Raw genomic sequence first — 14,797 nt, 5'->3', positions numbered from 1 at the left:
TAAAAATTGGGTGGCTACACCCCTTCCAGGAAAGATCTGCAGAGAAAGCTACTCAAAGAAACACAACATGATCGGTTTGTCTGTTTAACCATTTCATGAACTGGTTCCAAGATGTTGCTTCAACTCTCTGTTACTACTTGCTGTTCAAGTGGCAATCTATGAATAAACCCAATCTGCTATGAAAGAGTCTGGCTGGTGTGACTGATATTAATTATCTTCTCAAATGTTGTGACCAGGAAATGAAAATTCTGAGACCATAAGCAGGTCTTTGGCCAAGGCAATGTTGCCCCAGGGTCACCAGGAGAAGTGGAGAACAAGCCAGACTCTGAGGCTTGGAGGGTGCATGCTGGGACAGATGGTTGGAAGGAATTACTCAGAAGTAATAAAGGGATTTGAAAACTAGGGCAATGGCATTGGGGTCAGGGTGACCGTGGAGCTTAAAGATGGGATGGATGGGAGCGTGTAATCTGGCATGTGAGAGGACATGGGCTACAGAGTTATAGATGAATTAAAGTTGGTGAATGTTAGAAGAGAGGAAGCCAGTGAACAGAACATTGGAGAAGTTGATCCTTGATGTGAGAAAGGAGTGGTTTAGGGTTTCAATGACGGAGGGAAATGTAAGTGTGTAAGTGAGCAGTGTTTGGGAAGTGGGAAAATACAATCTTAGCAACTGACCATATGTCGGGTATAAAGATCAGCCCTGGATTGAGTCGGAGATTAGAGTTGTAGTCAGAGCAACTAGAGAGGTGGCTGGAAGCAGTGCCACAGGCACATCATTGCTGGCAGGAACTGAAAAGATTCAAATATTGGTTTTGCAAATATTGAGCTGGAGGAAGTTTCAATTAATGCAAGATTTGATGTTGGAAAGACAATCAGACAATAGAGGTAGATAGAGTTGGGTGTCAGTAACATAAATGTGGAAGCTGACCTTATATATGCAGATGGGGTTGGGAGAGCGCAGCACGTAGACGATAAATAGGAAGTGACTAAGGATGAGGCCCTGGGGCACTGAGAGGTGAATGGGCATGGGAGGAGAAACTAATTCAAGGAGATGAAATGGCAGCGTTTGGAGAGATAAGAATGTAACCAGGAGAGGTTTTTTTAATTCAATATTGGAATATGAGCATCGCTGGCAAGGCATTTATTGCATATCCACAGCTGTCCTTGAGAAGGTGATGGTGGGCTGCCTTCTTGAACTGCTGCAGTCCGTGTGATGAAGGTTCTCCCACAGTGCTGTTCGGTAGGGAGTTCCAGATTTTTGACCCAGCGACGATGAAGGAACAGCGATATATATCCAAGTTGGGATGGTGTGTGACTTGGAGGGGAACTTGGAGGTGATGGTGTTTCTGTGTGTTAATTGTATCCATATGATTTATATCAATTAGTGTTAATTGTATTCAGTTGATGCGTATTAATTGGGAACTCTCTTGTATCCATTTATATGAGAGCTGATCTAGGGTGTAATGTAGGTAATGTGGAGTTCTGTGAATAAAGGCTTTGGAAGCAACTGAAGACCAGGCTCTAGTATCCTATCCTTCACCACATGGCTATCCAAGTTATTACATGGTAGCAGAGAATGGTTGCCTAAAGATGGAGGTTGGAAACTACGATTTTTTTTTGGACATAAAAGAATTTGAAAGAACTGTGGAAAATGGCAGAAAGCATGTTTAAATCATCGAGGTCCGATTTCCCTCCGATGTTCTCGGAGTTTGAACCTTATGACCCGTGGAAGAATGAGGTTGATATGTGGTCACTAGTTACTACTCTGCCAAAGAGAAAACAAAGCATGGCCTTAGCATTGTCACTTCCTGAGCAAAGTAAAATCAGAAGTAAGATATTTTCTGAGATGGATGCAGATCTTTTGGATAATGATGAAGGTTTTACCTTTTCTAATAGAATTTCTGGATTAAATCTACAAGAAAGATGACCTATTAAGTGCCTATGAGGCCTGGTCAGCATGTGATAGATTTCGGAAAACGGACAGTCATTCAATGGACTTTAACAAATTGTACAAAAGGCTGACAAAGTTCAAATTGACAATCCCTGGATCGGTACTAACGTTTAAATTACTCGTATAAAAACAGAAAATGCTGGAGAAGCTCAGCAAGTCAGGCAGCATCTGTGGAGAAAGAAACAGAGTTAACGTTTCAGGTCAAAGACCTTTCATCAAAACTGGAAAATGCTGAAGAGTTTACAGTTTTTAAGCAAGTACAGAGCCAAGGAAAGGTGGGGAGGAAAGAACAAAAGGGCAGGTCTGCGATAGGGTGGAGGGCAGGAGTGATTAAATGACAAAAGGAATGATGGTGCAAGGCAAAGAGGGTGGTAATGGAACAAGTTAAGAAACAAAAGATGGGTCTAGAGGAGCTGTAAATGGCAACAGCAAAACCATTACCAGCAGCTGCAGTCCCACAAAGTAAATAATGGGAGCAGTGGTTATGATCTGAACTTATTGAAATCTGTGTTGAGTGTGGAAGGTTATAAAGTGTCTAAACAAAAGGTGAGGTTCCGTTCCTCGAGCTTCCACTGAGCTTCATTGGAACAGTGTAAGAGGCCAAGGACAGAGAGGTCAGAGTGAGAATAGGACGGGGAATTAAAATGGCAAGCGACCGGACTGAGCGAAGGTGTTCAGCAAAGCAATCACCCAATCTGCGTTTGGTCAGTGTAGAGGAGACTGCATTGTGAGCAGTGGATACAGTATACTAACTTGAAAGAAGTACAAGCAAACCACAGTCTCACCTGGAAGGAGTGTTTCAGGCCCTGGATGGTGGGAACGGAGGAGGTGAAAGGGCAGTGTTGCAACTCCTGCGCTCACATAGGTGGGTGCCGTGGGGAGGAATGTGGGTGTTGGGGGTGATGGAAGAGTGGACCAGTCCCTTCTGAATGCTGAAAGGCGAGGGGAGAGGAAAATGTGTTTGGTGGAGGGATCGCGCTGGAGGTAAAAGCTTCTATAGGTGTGTAAAAAGGAAAAGATCGGCGAAGGCAAAAATGGATCCCTTACAGACTGAGATGGGCGAATTTATAATGGGGAATAAGGAAATGGCAGAGAAATTAGACAAATAATTTGTGTCTGTCTTCACTGAAGAAGACACAAAAAACTCCCAGAAATACTAGAGAACCAAGGGTCTGGCGAGAATGAGGAACTGAAAGAAATTAGTATTAGTAAAAAAATAGTACCAGAGAAATTAATGGGACTGAAATCCCAACAACCTGATGATCTACATTCCAGGATTTTAAAAGAGGTGGCTATAGAGATAGTGGATGCATTGGTTGTCATCTTCCAAAATTCTATAGATTCTGGAATGGTTCCTGCAGATTGGAGGGTAGTAAATGTAACCCCACTATTTAAGAAAGGAGGGAGAGAGAAAACAGGGAACTACAGACCTGTTAGCCTGACATCAGTAGTGGGGAAAATGCTAGAATCTATTATAAAGGATGTGATAACAGGACACTTAGAAAATAATAATAGGATTTGGCAGAGTCAACATGGATTTATGAAAGGGAAATCATGTTTGACAAACCTATTGGAGTTCTTTGAGATGTAACTAAAGGCACTGTATCTGAATGCACGAAGCATTCGTAATAAGGTAGATGAATTAACAGCGCAAATAGATATAAATGGATATGATATAATTGCAATTACAGAGCATGGCTGCAGGGTGACCAAGGCTGGGAGCTGAATATCCAAGGGTATTCGATATTTAGGAAGGACAGGCAAAAAGGAAAAGGAGGTGGGGTGGTATTGTTAGTAAAGGATGAAATCAGAGCAATAGTGAGAAAGGATATTGGCTCAAAAAATCAAGATGTAGAATCAGTCTGGGTGGAGTTTAGAAGCAGCAAGGGCAGAAAACACTGGTGAGAGTTGTCTATAGGCCTCCAAACAGTAGTGGTAATGTAGGGGATGGGATTAAACAGGAAATTAGAGATGCATGTAACAAGGATACTACAGTAATCATGGGCGACTTTAATCTACATATAGACTGGCCAAACCAAATTAGCAATAATACTGTGGAGGATGAATTCCTGGAGTGTGTACGAGATGGTTTTTTAGACCAGTACGTTGAGGAGCCAACCAGGGAACAGGCTATTATAGATTGGGAATTGCGCAATGAGAAGGGGTTAATTAATAATCTTGTTGTTCGGGGTCCTATAAGGAAGAGTGACCATAACATGATAGAATTCTTCATTAAGATGAAAAGTGAAGTAGTCCAATCCGAAACTAGGGTCCTAAATCTAAACAAAGGAAACTACGAAGGCGTGAGTTGGCTACGATAGATTGGGAAGCTTCATTAAAAGGCATGTCGGTGGATAGGCAATGGCTAACATTTAAGGAACAAATGCATGAATTGCAACAGTTATACATTCCTTACTTGTGCAAAAACACAAAAGGAATTGCAGCCCATGGCTAACAAAAGAATTTATGGATAGTATTCGATCCAAAGAAGAGTCATATAAAGTTGCCAGAAAAAGTAGCAAGCCTGAATATTGGGAGCAGTTTAGAATTCAGCAAAAAAGGACCAAGAGATTGATTAAGAGGGGAAAAATAGAGAATGAGAGTAAACTTGCAAGGAACATAAAAATGGACTGTAAAAGCTTCTACAAGTATGTAAAAAGAAAAAGATTAGTGAAGACAAATGTAGGTCCCTTACAGTCAGAAACGGGAGAATTTATAATGGGGAACAAGGAAATGGCAGAGCAATTAAACAAATACTTTGGTTCTGTCTTCATTGAAGAGGACACAAATAACTTCCCAGAAATGCTCGGGAACCATGGGACTAGTGAGAAGGAGGAATTAAAAATCAATTAGTATTAGTTAAAAAAATAGTGCTAGAGAAATTAATGGGACTGAAAGCTGATCAATCCCCAGGGCCTGATAATCTCCATCCCAGAGTACAAAAAGAGGTAGCCATGGAAATAGTGGATGCATTGGTTGTCATCTTCCAAAATTCTATAGATTATGGAACAGTTCCTGCAGATTGGAGGGTGGCAAATGTAACCCCACTATTTAAAAATGGAGGGAGAGATAAAACAGGGAACTACAGACCGGTTAGCCTAACATCAGTAGTATGGAAAATGCTAGAGTCTATTATAAAGGATGTGATAAAAGGACACATAGCAAATATCAACGGGATTAGACAAAGTCAACATGGATTTATGAAAGGGAAATCGTGTTTGACAAACCTACTGGAGTTTTTTGAGGATGTAACTGGTAGAATAGATAAGAGAACCAGTGGATGTGGTTTATTTGGATTTTCAGAAGGCCTTTGATAAAGTCCCACACAAGAGGTTAGTGTGCAAAATTAAAGCACATGGGATTGGTGGTAATATACTGGCATGGATTGAAAATTGGTTAACAGAGAGTAGGAATAAATGGGTCTTTTTCGGGGTGACAGGCGGTGACTAGTGGGGTACCGCAGGGATCAGTTCTTGGGCCCCAGCTATTCACAATATATATCAATGATTTGGATGAGGGAACCAAATGTAATATTTCCAAGTTTGCTGACGACACAAAACTAGATGGGATTGTGAGTTGTGAGGAGGATGCAAAGAGGCTTCAAGGCGATTTAGACAACTTGAATGAGTGGGCAAATACATGGCAGATGCAGTATAACGTGGATAAATGTGAAGTTATCTGATTCGGAAGGAAAAACAGAAAGGCAGAGTACTATATAAATGGTGATAGATTGGGAAATGTTGATGTACAAAGGAACCTGGGTGTCCTTGTACACCAGTCACTGAAAGCAAACATGCAGGTGCAACAAGCAGTTAGGAAGGCGAATGGTATGTTGGCCTTCATTGCAAGAGGATTTGAGTACAGAAGCAAGAATGTCTTACTGCAGTTATACAGGGCCTTGGTGAGACCACACCTGGAGTATTGTGTGCAGTTTTGGTCTCCTTACCTAAGAAAGGATATACTTGTCATAGAGGGAGTGCAACGTAGGTTCACCAGACTGATCCCTGGGATGGCAGGACTATCTTATGAGGAGAGATTGGGTCGACATGGCCTGTATTCACTCGAGTTTAGAAGAATGAGAGGGGATCTCATTGAAACATATAAAATTCTGACAGGGCTGGACAGACTGGATGCAGGGAGGATGTTTCCCCTGGCTAGGGATTCTAGAATGAGGGGTCACAGTCTCAGGAAATGGGGTAAGACAGTTAGGAATGAGATGAGGAGAAATTTCTTCACTCAGAGGGTGGTGAACCTGTGGAATTCTCTATCACAGAAGGCTGTGGAGGCCAAGTCACTAAATATATTTAAGAAGGAGATAGATAGATTTCTAGATACAAAAGGCATCAGGGGGTATGGGGAGAGAGCGGGAATATGGTATTGAGATAGAGGATCAGCCATGATCATATTGAATGGCGGAGCAGGCTCGAAGGGCCGAATTGCCTACTCCTGCTCCTAGTTTCTATATTTTTATGTTTCTAACTAGTAGAAGAGATAAGGAGGAACCAGTGGATGTGGTGTATTTGGAGTTTCAGAAGGATTTCGATAAGATCCCACACAGGAGTTTGGTGAACAAAGTTAGAGCACATGGAATTGGGGGTAATATACTTGCATGGATTGAGAATTGGTTAACAGACAGAAAACAGAAAGTAGGAATAAACGGGTCTTTTTCAGGTTGGCAGACTGTGACTAGGGATCGGTGCTTGGGCCCTAGCTATTCACAATCCATATCAATGATTTGGATGAGGGAACCAAATCTAATATTTCCAAGTTTGCTGATGACACAAAACTAGATGGAAATGTGAGTTGTGAGGAGGATGTAAAGAGGCTTCAAGGGGATATAGACAGGCTAAGTGAGTGGGCAAAAACATGGCAGATAGAATATAATATGGAAAAATGTGAAGTTATCCACTTTGGTCGGAAAACAGAAATGTAGTGTATTTTTTAAATGGTGAGAGATTGGGAAATGTTGATGTTCAAAGGGATCTGGGTGTCCTTGTACATGAGACACTGAAAGCTAACATGCAGGTGCAGCAAGCAATTAGGAAGGCAAATAGTATTTTGGCCTTTATTACAAGAGGATTTGAGTACAGAAGTAAAGATGTCTTCCTGCAATTATACAGGGCCTTGGTGAGACCGCACCTGGAGTATTGTGTACAGTTTTGGTCTCCTTACCTAAGGAAGGATATACTTGCCATAGAGGGAGTGCAACAAAGGTTCACCAGACTGATTCCTGGGATTGTTGTATGAGGAGAGATTGAGTAGACTCGGCCTGTATTCTCTAGAGTTTAAAAGAATGAGAGATGATCTCATTGAAACGTACAAAATTCTTACAGGGCTCGACAGGGTAGATGCAAGGAGGATGTTTCCCCTGGCTGGGGAGTCTAGAACCAGGGGTCAGTGTCTCAGAATAAGGGGTAGGCCATTTAGCACTGAGATGAGGAGAAATTTCTCCACTCAGAGGGTGGTGAATCTTTGGAATTCTCTACCCTTGAGGGCTGTGGAGGCTCAGTCATTGAGTACATTCAAAACCGAGATCGATAGATTTCTAGATATTAAAGGGATATGGAGATAGCGCAGGAAAATGACGTTGAGGTAGAAGATCAGCCATGATCTTGTTGAATGGCGGAGCAGGCTCGAGGGGCTGGATGGCCTACTCCTACTCCTATTTCTTATGTTCTTATGTAGCGGAAATGGCGGAGGATGATATGTTGAATGTGGAGGCTGGTGGGTGGAAGGTGAGGACAAGGGGGACCTTAACATGGTTCTGGGAGGGAATCACTAGATTGTGCTAAGATGCCTCCTATGGACAGGCAACTGGTCCAACCTAGTGTCCAGTTCTCGGAAAAGGAGACTCCGTTGGATCAAATGTCTGCTGCCTTCAAAAAATTCCTGCGGAAACATTCATTCCCTTCAGCCTTCATGGAACAAAATGAGGCCTTCCGCTGTGACAGTCAGAAATGGGGGAAATTATAATGGGGCGCAAAGAAATGGCAGAACAATTAAACACATACTTTGGTTCTGTCTTCACAAAGGAGGACACAAATAACCTGCCAGAAATGTTAGGGAACCAAGGGTCCAGTAAGAGGGAGGAACTGAAGGAAACCAGTATGAGTAAAAAAAATAGTGCTAGGAAAATTAATGGGGCTAAAGGCTGACAAATCCCCAGGGCCTGATAATCGACATCCCAGAGTACTAAAGGAAGTGGCCCTGGAAATAGTGGATGCATTGGTGATCATCTTCCAAAATTCTACAGACTCGAACAGTTCCTACAGATTGGAGGGTGGCAAATGTAACCCCACAATTTAGAAAAGGAGGGAGAGAAAAAACAGGGAATTACAGACCAGTTAGCCTAACATCAGTAGTGGGAAAAATGCTCGAGTCTATTATAAAAGATGTGATAACAGAACACTTGGAAGGCATTAACAGGATTGGACAAAGTCAGCATGAGTTTATGAAAGGGAAATCATGCTTAACAAATCGATTGAAGTTTTTTGAGGATGTAACGAGTAAAATAGATAGGGGAGAACCAGTGGATGTGGTGTACTTGGATTTTCAGAAGGCTTTTGATAAGATCCCACACAAGAGGTTAGTGTGCAGAATTAAAGCACATGGGATTGGGGGAATATATGGGCATGGATTGAGAATTGGTTGACAGACAGGAAACAGAGAGTAGGAATAAACGGGTCTTTTTCCGGGTGGCAGGCAGTGACTCGTGGGGTACCACAGGGATCAGTGCTTGGGCCCCAGCTATTCACAATATATATCAATGATTTGGATGAAGGAACGAAATGGAACATTTCCAAGTTTGCAGACGACACAAAGCTGGGGTGGAATGTGAGCACTGAGGAGGATGCAAAGAGGCTCCAATGTGATTTAGACAAGTTGGGTGAGTGGTGAGTGGGCAAGAACATGGCAGATTTTTTTTTTATTCGTTCACAGGATGTGGGCGTCGCTGGCGAGGCCAGCATTTATTGCCCATCCCTAATTGCCCTGGAGAAGGTGGTGGTGAGCCGCCTTCTTGAACCGCTGCAGTCCGTGTGGTGATGGTTCTCCCACAGTGCTGTTAGGAAGGGAGTTCCAGGATTTTGACCCAGCGACGATGAAGGAACGGCGATATATTTCCAAGTCGGGATGGTGTGTGACATGGAGGGGAACGTGCAGGTGGTATTGGTCCCATGTGCCTGCTGCTCTTGTCCTTCTAGGTGGTAGAGGTTGCGGGTTTGGGAGGTGCTGTCGAAGAAGCCTTGGCGAGTTGCTGCAGTGCATCCTGTGGATGGGACACACTGCAGCCACAGTGCGCCGGTGGTGAAGGGAATGAATGTTTAGGGTGGTGGATGGGGTGCCAATCAAGCGGGCTGCTTTATCTTGGATGGTGTCGAGCTTCTTGAGTGTTGTTGGAGCTGCACTCATCCAGGCAAGTGGAGAGTATTCCATCACACTCTTGACTTGTGCCTTGTAGATGGTGCAAAGGCTTTGGGGAGTCAGGAGGTGAGTCACTCGCCGCAGAATACCCAGCCTCTGACCTGCTCTCGTAGCCTCAGTATTTATATGGCTGGTCCAGTTAAGTTTCTAGTCAATGGTGACCCCCAGGATGTTGATGGTGGGGGATTCGGCGATGGTAATGCCGTTGAATGTCAAGGGGAGGTGGTTAGACTCTCTCTTGTTGGAGATGGTCATTGCCTGGCACTTATCTGGCGCGAATGTTACTTGCCACTTATGAGCCCAAGCCTGGATGTTGTCCAGGTCTTGCTGCATGCGGGCTCGAACTGCTTCATTATTTGAGGGGTTGCGAATGGAACTGAACACTGTGCAGTCATCAGCGAACATCCCCATTTCTGACCTTATGATGGAGGGAAGGTCATTGATGAAGCAGCTGAAGATGGTTGGGCCAAGGACACTGCCCTGAGGAACTCCTGCAGCAATGCCCTGGGGCTGAGATGATTGGCCTCCAACTACCACTTCCATCTTCCTTTGTGCTCGGTATGACTCCAGCCACTGAAGAGTTTTCCCCCTGATTCCCATTTACTTCAATTTTACTAGGGCTCCTTGGTGCCACACTCGGTCGAATGCTGCCTTGATGTCAAGGGCAGTCACTCTCACCTCACCTCTGGAATTCAGCTCTTTTGTCCATGTTTGGACCAAGGCTGTAATGAGGTCTGGAGCCGAGTGGTCCTGGCGGAACCCAAACTGAGCATCGGTGAGCAGGTTATTGGTGAGTAAGTGCCGCTTGATAGCACTGTCGACGACACCTTCCATCACTTTGCTGATGATTGAGAGTAGACTGATGGGGCGGTAATTGGCCGGATTGGATTTGTCCTGCTTTTTGTGGACAGGACATACCTGGGCAATTTTCCACATTGTCGGGTAGATGCCAGTGTTGTAGCTGTACTGGAACAGCTTGGCTAGAGGCGCAGCTAGTTCTGGAGCACAAGTCTTCAGCACTACAGCTGGGATGTTGTCAGGGCCCATAGCCTTTGCTGTATCCAGTGCACTCAGCCTTTTCTTGATATCACATGGAGTGAATCGAATTGGCCGAAGACTGGCTTCCGTGGTGGTGGGGATATCGGGAGGAGGCCGAGATGGATCATCCACTCGGCACTTCTGGCTGAAGATGGTTGCAAACGCTTCTGCCTTGTCTTTTGCACTCACGTGCTGGACTCCGCCATCATTGAGGATGGGGATGTTTGCAGAGCCACCTCCTCCCGTTAGTTGTTTAATTGTCCACCACCATTCACGACTGGATGTGGCAGGACTGCAGAGCTTTGATCTGATCCGTTGGTTGTGGAATCGCTTAGCTCTGTCTATAGCATGTTGCTTCCACTGTTTAGCATGCTTGTAGTCCTGAGTTGTAGCTTCACCAGGTTGGCACCTCATTTTTCGGTACGCCTGGTGCTGCTCCTGGCATGCTCTTCTGCACTCCTCATTGAACCAGGGTTGATCCCCTGGCTTGTTGGTAATGGTAGAGTGAGGAATATGCCGAGCCATGAGGTTACAGATTGTGCTGGAATACAATTCTGCTGCTGCTGCTGACCCACAGCGCCTCATGGATGCCCAGTTTTGAGCTGCCAGATCTGTTCTGAATCTATCCCATTTAGCACGGTGGTAGTGCCACACAACACGTTGGATGGTGTCCTCAGTGCGAAGACGGGACTTCATCTCCACGAGGACTGTGCGGTGGTCACTCCTACCAATACTGTCATGGACAGATGCATTTGCGACAGGTAGATTGGTGAGGACGAGGTCAAGTAAGTTTTTCCCTCGTGTTGGTTCGCTCACCACCTGCCGCAGGCCCAGTCTGGCAGCTATGTCCTTCAGGACTCGGCCAGCTCGGTCAGTAGTGGTGCTACCGAGCCACTCCTGGTGATGGACATTGAAGTCCCCCACCCAGAGTACATTCTGTGCCCTTGCTACCCTCAGTGCTTCCTCCAAGTGGTGTTCAACATGGAGGAGGACTGATTCATCAGCTGAGGGAGGACGGTAGGTGGTAATCAGCAGGAGGTTTCCTTGCCCATGTTTGACCTGATGCCATGAGATTTCATGGGGTCCGGAGTCAATGTTGACGACTCCCAGGGCCACTCCCTCCTGACTGGATATCACTGTACCGCCACCTCTGGTGGGTCTGTCCTGCCGGTGGGACAGGACATACCCACGTGGATAACGTGGATAAATGTGAGGTTATCCACTTTGGTTGTAAAAACAGAAAGGCAGATTATTATCTGAATGGTGATAGATTCGGAAAAGGGGAGGTGCAACGAGACCTGGGTGTCCTTGTACACCAGTCGCTGAAAGCGAGCATTCAGGTGCAGCAAGCAGTTAGGAAGGCGAATGGTATGTTGGCCTTCATTGCAAGAGGATTTGAGTACAGGAGCAGGGATGTCTTACTGCAGTTATACAGAGCCTTGGTGAGACCATATCTGGAGTATTGTGTGCAGTTTTAGCCTCATTATCTGAGGAAGGATGTCCTTGCCATGGAGGGAGTGCAACGAAGGTTTACCAGACTGATTCCTGGGATGGCAGGACTGACGTATGAGGAGAGATTGGGTCGATTAGGCCTATATTCACTCGAGTTTAGAAGAATGAGAGGTGATCTCATCGAAACATATAAAATTCGAACGGGACTAGACAGATTAGATGCAGGGGGGATGTTCCCGATGGCTGGGGAGTCCAGAACCAGGGGTCACAGTCTCAGGATACGGGGTATGCCATTTAGAACCGAGATGAGGAGAAATTTCTTCACTCAGAGGGTGGTGAACCTGTGGAATTCTCTACCACAGAAGGCAGTGGAGGCCAAGTCATTAGATGTATTCAAGAAGGAGATAGATATATTTCTTAATGCTGAAGGGATCAAGGGATATGGGGAAAAAGCGGGAACAGGGTGCTGAGTAAGACGATCAGCCATGATCATTTTGAATGGCGGAGAAGGGCCGAATGGCCTATTCTTGCTCCTATTTTCTATGTAAAGAATGGAAGATTTGATGGTTACCAGATTTTGAAATGTTCCAGGTACTAAACGCAGGCACCAGACCAGGTTTCAAAATTTTCAAGAGGACCGGCCGCAGACGTTGATATGATGGAAGGATTAAAGATCACCAGTTTGGTGATGAAAGCAGGTTCAGCAAATCCAGTTATATCAACAGAAGAGAAAATTGGGACAGTAATAACGGGCGAATGAATTCCAGGAATGCCCAAGGAAAAATCAGTAGAATTTTTTTTTAAATGTTTTATTCGTTCGTGAGATATGGGTGTCGCTGGCGAGGCCGGCATTTATTGCCCATCCCTAATAGCCCTTGAGAAGGTGGAGGTGAGCCGCCTTCTTGCACCGCTGCAGTCTGTGCTGTCTCTGAGCTGTTAACTAATATTTCCATATAAACTGTCCAAGTGACTCTACTTACTGGGAAATGACAGTCGCACTTTCCAGGGGCTGAATAAAAGCCAGAATAGAAGTCCCTGAAGTTTAACAGTGGAATATAATTCTAAAGGCAACAGCACGCGCAACATAGAATTACAAATGAATAATTACGAATCTGTTGCAGACACAGATCCTTTTTAATCTCTGTTTATTCTTTGCTTTTAGCTCATCCCATTGTCTTTATTTTTTATTTTTAAAATTTGGCAAATAAACCAGTGACTAAGCACAATCAACTGATCTGACACCAGAGAAGTCAGCAGTATTCAGTATCATTGTCTAGTGCCCCAAACTGAATCTTTACACAGACCCCGCAAGGCAAACACTGCCCGTTCCTCACCTCTCTCCCTCCCCTCTCCTGCAGACACTGACTCAACCTGGGGCACAGTCCCAAAAGCACAGCTGTCCAGTACTCACTGAAGTTGTCATTCTTCATGTGTGAGCTTGAACAATGAATGTCAGGAGACTATTCCACCATGAGGAAAGTGAAGTCAGTCCTCTCAGGAATTCCACACATCTGCATAGAATCATAGAAGTTTACAACATGGAAACAGGCCCTTCGGCCCAACATGTCCATGTCGCCCAGTTTATACCACTAAGCTAGTCCCAATTGCCTGCACTTGGCCCATATCCCTCTATACCCATCTTACCCATGTAACTGTCCAAATGCTTTTTAAAAGACAAAATTGTACCCGCCTCTACTACTGCCTCTGGCAGCTCGTTCCAGACACTCACCACCCTTTGAGTGAAAAAATTGCCCCCTCTGGACCCTTTTGTATCTCTCCCCTCTCACCTTAAATCTATGTCCCCTCGTTATAGACTCCCCTACCTTTGGGAAAAGATTTTGACTATCTACCTTATCTATGCCCCTCATTATTTTATAGACTTCTATAAGATCACCCCTAAACCTCCTACTCTCCAGGGAAAAAAGTCTCAGTCTATCCAACCTCTCCATACAAGTCAAACCATCAAGTCCCGGTAGCATCCTAGTAAATCTTTTCTGCACTCTTTCTAGTTTAATAATATCCTTTCTATAATAGGGTGACCAGAACTGTACACAGTATTCCAAGTGTGGCCTTACTAATGTCTTGTACAACTTCAACAAGACATCCCAACTCCTGTATTCAGTGTTCTGACCAATGAAACCAAGCATGCTGAATGCCTTCTTCACCACCCTATCCACCTGTGACTCCACTTTCAAGGAGCTATGAACCTGTACTCCTAGATCTCTTTGTTCTATAACTCTCCCCAACGCCCTACCATCAACGGAGTAGGTCCTGGCCCGATTCGATCTACCAAAATGCATCACCTCACATTTATCTAAATTGAACTCCATCTGCCATTCACCGGCCCACCGGCCCAATTTATCAAGATCCCGTTGCAATCCTAGATAACCTTCTTCACTGTCCACAATGCCACCAATCTTGGTGTCATCTGCAAACTTACTAACCATGCCTCCTAAATTCTCATCCAAATCATTAATATAAATAACAAATAACAGCGGACCCAGCACCGATCCCTGAGGCACACCGCTGGTCACAGGCCTCCAGTTTGAAAAACAACCCTCTACAACCACCCTCTGTCTTCTGTCGTCGATCCAATTTTGTATCCAATTGGCTACCTCACCTTGGATCCCGTGAGATTTAACCTTATGTAACAACCTACCATACGGTACCTTGTCAAAGGCTTTGCTAAAGTCCATGTAGACCACGTCTACTGCACAGCCCTCATCTATCTTCTTGGTTACCCCTTCAAAAAACTCAATCAAATTCGTGAGACATGATTTTCCTCTCACAAAACCATGCTGACTGTTCCTAATCAGTCCCTGCCTCTCCAAATGCCTGTAGATCCTGTCTCTCAGAATACCCTCTAACAACTTACCCACTACAGATGTCAGGCTCACCGGTCTGTAGTTCCCAGGCTTTTCCCTGCCGCCCTTC

The 14,797-nt window shown here is 44.8% G+C and overlaps 1 protein-coding gene across 2 annotated transcripts in view; it reads left to right on the top strand.

The window, feature by feature from the left end:
* fer1l4 (fer-1 like family member 4) overlaps window positions 1–14,797 on the top strand; it is a 320,348-nt gene that overhangs the window by 197,609 nt on the left and 107,942 nt on the right. The gene's annotated exons all lie outside the window — the stretch shown is intronic.

This window comes from Heptranchias perlo, chromosome 19 (genome assembly GCF_035084215.1).
Source record: "Heptranchias perlo isolate sHepPer1 chromosome 19, sHepPer1.hap1, whole genome shotgun sequence".
NCBI classification, from domain to species: Eukaryota; Metazoa; Chordata; class Chondrichthyes; order Hexanchiformes; family Hexanchidae; genus Heptranchias; species Heptranchias perlo.
Note: the sequence above shows the minus strand (reverse complement) of the source record. Positions and strands in the feature narration are given on the sequence as shown.